Genomic DNA, 8220 nt, shown 5'->3' on the forward strand with positions numbered 1-8220 from the left:
AAAGACTCTGATGCTGGGAGGGATTGAGGGCAGGAGGAGAAGGGGGTGACAGAGGATGAGATGGCTGGATGGCATCACTGACTCGATGGACATGAGTCTGAGTGAACTCCAGGAGTTGGTGATGGACAGTGAGGCCTGGAGTGCTGCGATTCATGGGGTTGCAAAGAGTCGGACATGATTGAGCAACTGAACTGAACTGAACTGATACCAAGTACTGCTTCATTTTGAAAATTCTTTCACTTCCTAATCACCACCTACCCAGGTGACTAAATCCACTCAATCATTCAATAACCATTTATTAAGTACCAGGTATGTGACATGAGGTATTTGCTAATTAATGAAATAGACATGGATTCTGCCTTTTGTCAGCTTAACTTATTTACAAGAAGTAGATAATACATCACGTAACAAATGTGTGCACATTTGTGTACATGTGTGTGGATGGGGAGGTTAAAAGAAAACAGACTGAATGCAGAAGTAGAGAACAAACCAGTAACTCAAGGAATAGTAAGCAAAGACCTCTTAAATAGTGCAACATATAAAAAAGGACGGAGAAGTTTGCCAAAGAATTAGCCATGAACAGGAGGAGGACAGGCATGTATATGTGTGTTGGAGAGAGAAAGGAACAGAGAAGAAAAAAATGGGTGATAATTTCTGTACTGTGGAGAGTTTGGAATACATTAAAAGCTGACAGTAAGTCCATGTGGCTGAATTGTTGGAGGCTATGGAGAAAAGGCAAGAAATGACACTGGAGAAGTGGCAGACATTTCATGTAATAATTTACTGTCTATGTTAGAGTTTAAATTTATCCTAAGGAGAGTGAGAAGCAGTTGAAGGGTTTAAGCCTAAGAAGTGACATAATTTGATGTGTTTTTATTCAGCTGCCTCATATGTGAAGAATAAGTTGAAATTGTTAAACCTGGATTCAGGAAGAGTAGTAAGGATGCAGCTGATGATGCTGGTTAGAATACAGTGGTGGCAGGTGAGAGCTGGAGAGAAGCTGACTGAATATATTTGAAGTAGAAAATACAGGACTTGATTGACAATGTGAAGTTTAAGTGAGAAAAAAAAAAATCAAGGGTGACTTCATGTCCCAAATATATAGTGAGCTTAAGAACTTTGAATAAAATGCAGTTAGTTCTACTTTTTAGTACTGTCTCCATAAAGAAACTCCATCTGCCTCTCCCACCCTCATCTTTCCTCCTTTCTCCCTCTTTATCTTCACTTCAGAAAACTCCTGAAACAAAGGCAATCTAGATATCTTAAAACTTTTCAATACCAAAAGCAAGAAGTACTGAATAAGATATAATTTTAAAGTACAACTGAGATTGCAGTAATTTAATTAAGGAAGAAAAGAATCATTACTCTTGCCTTTTTGTTCAAAATACTCCAACTTTATCCAGAAGGCCTTGCTTTCCCTGTGGGCCTGTTAAGCAGTGTCTGTATCTCCTCTGCACAGCCCTGTTCCTCTGGGAGTGGACTTGACGGAGCTCTCTATGATACTTCTTTCTAGACTTTTAGAACTTTCTTTTCTCTAAGGACAATACATTCATCCCTGAATCTCATGTTATTATATTATGTTACCAACTACTCGACAAGTTTCCTAGATCATCTCTCTTGGTTTCTCCATGATTTTCTCTCTATCCTAATTATCTATCCATAAGTGATTTCAATACAAACCTTCCATTCTCATTCAATAGTCTTGTCCTCCTCAGCTGCTAACTCCAGTGTGAATCAATGATCTCATAACTGCAACTTCTACATAGGTCAATTTCATGTGTCCTTCTGAGTATCAATAGCTGTACTGTATAAATGTTAATTTCATGAATGTGATGGTTATTTTGTGATCACATAGGGCAATGTTATATCTAGAATCGATGGAGCTTGATTTTGACAACCTACCTCCCTCAGATGGGGAAAATGAAGAGTTTTCTTTGTGCCATGTTCTAACATTTTTCTAAGTTTAATACCTCTTCAAAATTAAAAGAAAATATTCACAGATGAAGTCCCACCTACAAGGAATTCACAGCCTATAATCACCAAAGATACAATGAAACAACTCACTGTAAATGAAGTGGAGATTGCTAGAAAGGAAACATGCAATTTGCCAACACACAATGAGGAAACATTTTGATTAGAGAAACCCTAGAAAACAGACTTTCAATCTAAGTCTAGATTCATTGCTCCAAATGCATCCTATTTAATGAAAATTAATATTTGAATATTCAATGCAGCCTTAAAACCGCTACAAGGCAGGGCCCAGTATGACCTCTTGACCTTCTTCCTGCATGTTAGTGAGTGATGTACTTCACAAACATCAAAACCCAAGATTTTTTTTTTTTAATCTCTTTAGAATATTTTTTGCAACTTCAGTTAACTGTCAAACAGGACTGGGAATGATACACCAGACAAAGATGCAAGACAGAGGAATACAAAGCATACCACTGTTAAAGCCAAGGGTCTCCCAAGTCATCTCAGTCAGGCTTGTGGGCTCCAGGCCTGGCCAAAGAGGCAGAAAGGGTCATGAGGTGGGAATGCGGGTGAGCATAGGGTGGTATATAACTTTTAAGTGTTCAGATACATGATTTGGAGCCCTCATATTCTCTCCAGCAAATGAAGTGTCCGGCTGAGTATGCTCTTCCTTTTGCATTCTATCACCTTTGCTGCCCAGCGACCCACGCTGCTTGTTCCTTCATGCCTCCAAGCTCACTCCCAAATGGGGACTTCCAACTGCAAACCTGCTGCCTGGGAAGCTCTTCCCTGCGTTCTTCCCTTGACTCCTCTACCCTCTTCCCAGCTTCCTCTATAAAAGAGCAAACCTGTCCCCTTGCATTTCTTGCTGTTAATTCTGCTTTATTTTGTTCATAGCACTTAAACTCTCTGAAACTGAAAGCATTTTTTTATCAGCTTATTATTTCTCTCCTCATTAGAATGTACATGTTACAAAGGCAGGAATGTCATTCTTTTCATTTTTGGCTTCAACACAACACAGTTGCCCAATACATACCAGATAAATGAATGAACGAACTAGAAAAGGATGTGCAGTAATGTGATTTTAATATTTAAAGAAAAAATAAAAATTGCAAGCAAGTTGAATATACAAGCTTGTAATATCTAAAATAAATTAGAGCTAAAAGTCAAAAATACTGGAAAGATCATGATCACAGTTAAATTTTTTTTAAAGATGCAGATAAAATACCAAATGGCTTCATAGAAAATCTCATAAGCCACTTTCTAGTAAAAACAAAACAAAACAAAACACACACACACAATCGTGGCATTTTAAGAAAAAGAAACATTTTATAAAACTGCATTAACATATTTAATGAATGTGTGAAAGGCTATGAATGATTCTTCTATTTAATTTTAACATTTGTGGTTGCTGCTGTTTAGTTGCTAAGTGTCTAACTCTTTTGAGACCCCATGGGATATAACCTGCTAGGCTCCTCAGTCCATGGGATTTCTCAGGCAAGAGTACTGGAGTGGGTTGCCATCTCCTTCTCCAGGGGATCTCCCTAACCCAGGAATCGAATCCGTGTCTCCTGCATTGGCCAGGGAGCTCTTTAACCATTGAAGTAAAGTGAAGATGCTCAGTCATGTCCACCTCTTTGCGATCCATGGACTGTAGCCTACCAGGCTCCTCCATCCATGTGATTTTCCAGGCAAGAGTACTGGAGTGGGTTGCCATTTCCTTCTGCAGAGGATCTTTCTGACCCAGGGATCGAACCTGGGTCTCCCACATTGTAGGCAGATGCTTTACCGTCTGAACACCAGGGATCCCATTTCAAACTCATGAGTAGCTGAAGTAAAACATTAAATTTATCACTCTAACAGATTACATAGCTAGTTACATGGCCACTTGTAGAGGTTTTAATTGATCTTTGTTAGATTTCGTCTCATTCAGTGCTGAACATTTTATTAAACTTGATGACTGAAAAATATATTTATATTTACTAAGTTTGAACAGTATCCAAGCCACAGAAAGAATTGACTATAAGCAAAAAAGATAATAATAGAAAGTTTGATTTTTTTTCAAAAGGTAATAGGACTAACAATAATTCTGTGAGCAGGTGAATATTAAATTTAAAAATTACATTTTCTATGTTAACATGTGAGCTATACCAAGAAATATTTTGATACATAAGTAAGTACAAGATACACAAGTAAATGTTCCTAAACACCAATCATTTGACCTTGAACAAATCATTTAACATTTTAAAGTTTAGAATGTATTCAGGTAAAATAATCAGTAAGTTCAGTAAAAGTTCCTGGGCATCACAGGTGGCACTAGTGGTAAAGAATCTGCCTGCTGATGCAGGAGATGCAAGAGACATGAGATTAATCTCATGGTCTGGAAGATCTCCTGAAGGAGGGAATGTCAACCCACTCTAGTATTCTTGCCTGGAGAATCCCATGGACAGAGGAGCCTGATGAGCTACAGTCCACAGTGTCACAAAGAGTTGGACACGACTGAAACAACCTGGCATGCAGTGAAACTTACATAAGGAATTTCTGTGACTTTCTCAAACCGGACAAAGTGTAAAGCTGATGTATGTGTTTGTCAAAGTTCGTAGAGTGAACCAAAAAAGGGACTTTGCCTAAATACTATTTTCAGGGAGTAGAATCAGGAATAATATATTCATAATTTAAGAAAATATAATTGTATTTTATTTATTATTATATAATAATATAATTATAATATATTATATTAGAATGATAATAATATTTTATTTTCTTATGAACACCTGGGCTCAAATGGAGTTTCACTGTTTCTAAAGCCCATGATTTTCAAATATTAATAAGATAAGTTTCAGGAGTGATTAGTTCTTCATGGAAAAAGACATTTATATCAGTTTATCATGAAATTGATTTTTAAGTGTATCAGCACAATGAATTAAGTGGTGGCATTTAAATTATATGTTAAATTTAGTTCTAAAAATCACCAGATAAATGATAAATGACTGTGGCAGCAAAGTTACAGAAAGGTTTCTGTAAGACTCCCTGGTTATTTAAGCAAACACTAATCTTGGCAATGTACTGCTGAGAAGGGACCTTGCTGATGGAATGAGGTTACTAGTCAACTGACTCTAAAATAGGGAAAGCAGCCTGAATTGTCCAGGTGGGCAAATCCAATCACTTGAACCTTAAAAGCAGAAAAATTTCTCAACTGTAAGCAGAGTGATATGGCAAAAGACAGGCAGAGGAGAGATAAGTCAGAAGCCAAGAAAGACTCAACTCTCCTTTCCTGGCTTGATAATGGAAGAAGGGGGCCATGAACCAAGGAACAGTCTAGAACATAAGAATGACCCCTGACAGCAAATAAGAAAACAGGGGCCTCAGTCCTAACACCACATGCAACGGAGTTCTGCCAACAAATGAATAAGTTTGGAAGTAGATTCACCACCACAGCCTCCAAAAGAAATGAAGCACATGCCCAAACCTTGATTTTAGCCCTGTGAAACCCAAAGTCTCATTTCCAAAATGTGAAATAATGAGTTTGTATCACTTTAAGCCACTGATTTTTGTGGTCACCTATTTGATAGCAATAAGATACTAATTACAATGGAAGAAATCAAAATTGTATAGTAAATCATTCTGTAAATTACAAGTTTGTTTAGACCATATATTCTTAGAGCTGGAAAAAAAATGACTTTTGGTGCTTCAGTTCAGATCTGTCACTCAGTCGTGTCTGACTCTTTGCGACCCCATGAATTGCAGCATGCCAGGCCTCCCTGTCCATCACCAACTCCCGGAGTTGACTCAAACTCATGTCCATCGAGTTGGTGATGCCATCCAGCCATCTCTGTTGCCCCCTTCTCCTCCTGTCCCCAATCCCTCCCAGCATCAGAGTCTTTTCCAATGAGTCAACTCTTCGCATAGAGGTGGCCAAAGTATTGGAGTTTCAGCTTTAGTATCAGTCCTTCCAATGAACACCCAGGATGGATCTCCTTTGGGATGGACTGGTTGGATCTCCTTGCAGTCCAAGGGACTCTCAAGAGTCTTCTCCAACACCACAGTTCAAAAGCATCAGTTCTTCGGCACTCAGCTTTCTTCACAGTCCAACTCTCACATCCATACATGACCACTGGAAAAACCATAGCCTTGACTAGATGGACCTTTGTTGGTAAAGTAATGTCTCTGCTTTTTAATATGCTATCTAGGTTGGTTGCTTACAGAACCCAGTTTCTTTCTTAAGACAGATTTTCTTTAAATATCATCCACTAAGCTACTATATATGCAACTCTTGAAATAACTCTCCAGTCCCAAGATGAAGTTACTCCTGGTGAGGGGTAGGACATGTCAGCAAACCAAATCTTAGATAACTTTCCTCTCTTTGTAAACAATCTACCTGACCAGAAATGCAGTCTGTCCAGTTGGTCAATTCCCCAACACTAAGGCAGCTCTTGCATAGAAAATCCCATGGATAGAGGAGCCTGGTAGGCTGCAGTCCATGGGGTCACTATGAGTCGGACGCGAGTGAGCGACTTCACTTTCACTTCTCACTTTCACACAATGGAGAAGACAATGGCAACCCGCTCCAGAGTTCTTGCCTAGAGAATCCCAGGGACGGCAGAGCCTGGTGGGCTGCCGTCTATGGGGTCGCACAGAGTCGGACATGACTAAAGCGACTTAGCAGAAGCAGCAGCAAGGCAGCTCTGGGCTCTATACTAATTTCCCTGTATTGAATCACCTCAAACAAGGTTGACTGACCCTAGACAGTCAGATGTTTTTCCCTCTTTATTATTCTTTATCCTATAAAAGCTTCCTGTCTTTTGTCCCATATTGCAGTTCTCAAATGGAAGAACTTCTTTAAGTATTAAAAATTGAATCACCTAAATTGTTTTCTTTAATTATTCTTTAACTATACAAACACACACACGTGCGTGTGTGCACATACACACACACACACACACACACACATTCCTGAGCACAATCTGTGTGATATTAAAATTGGTAAAGGAAACAGGTATCAGAGAAACTGATGGTACAATGAAGACAGTATGTCACAATGTCACCAATAGCCCTGTGTTTACCCTATACTAATGAGCATGTTTTCAAACAACTCAAATTTGTTTCTATAATTTTCAGTGAGATGCCTGTCAACCAAGGCACAACTTTTTAAAGTACTGTAGTCAGTGCTTTGTAATGCCTCTAAGTATCACTGTCTGACAAAACACCCCTGCACTGGATTAGAAAATGCACTTTTTATATAAACATTAGAGTTGCCAGAGACTGGGCATACACTGATAATTGCTCTTTTCTCATCTGATATTTTGTCTTGTTAGGAGCCTGAGATTTTAATTTCTGTAAGGTCAAATTGGTCGGTGCAAAACTGAATCATTCTATTAATCATCATGTTGCTGAAATGCCTTAATAATCGGTTTTGCTTCCTTAACTTTGAACAACTGAGTTTTCATTTCATTAATTTCCCTATTACTAAAAATATTTATTCTAGCTATAATGGTAATTTAATTTACAAATTCAAATGCTTTGCATCAGAGTTATTTTTACCCATATCCTAGCCTCCCTAATAAATGTAAATCCTTCTTGTGATCACTGAGATTTTGTGTCATCTTTTTATAGCCCCCAGCACAGAATATTTCACCAAGTTCACACTGAATACAAAACAGTTGTTTTGACTACATAGTGCAATATTTCCAGCAAACTTCCATGGATTTTCTCATTAATTAGTGTGACTGGTTGTACCTGTTATATTTCTCTCTCCAAGAAACCTTAGAACTCTCTGAAATAAGTGAGCTATGTTCTCTGTTTTATTGAGAAAGTTGATTAAAACAAGCAATAGCATTAAGCATGTGGACTGAGAATTTTTGTAAATGTAAAACCTGAAAAACATAATTTCAAGATTCTAGTGACTGTTTTAACTGCAGTCCCTACAACTCCTCTAAATATTTCCCTGCTAATTACCTATGAAACCATCACCTACTTCCGTTTGAAGCAACTAATCACCTAGTGCTTGCACTACGAATTACCATTCAGTTCAGTTCAATTCAGTCACTCAGTCGTGTCCGACTCTTTGCAACCCCATGAACCACAGCACACCAGGCCTCCCTGTCCATCACCAACTCCTGGAGTTCACCCAAACTCATGTCCATTGAGTTGATGATGCCATCCAACCATCTCATCCTCTGTCATCCCCTTCTCCTCCTGGCATCAATCTTTCCCAGCATCAGGGTCTTTTCAAATGAGTTAGCTCTTTGC

The sequence above is a fragment of the Bison bison genome, unplaced genomic scaffold (assembly GCF_000754665.1).
Source record: "Bison bison bison isolate TAMUID 2011002044 unplaced genomic scaffold, Bison_UMD1.0 scf7180017864351, whole genome shotgun sequence".
Lineage (NCBI taxonomy): Eukaryota > Metazoa > Chordata > Mammalia > Artiodactyla > Bovidae > Bison > Bison bison.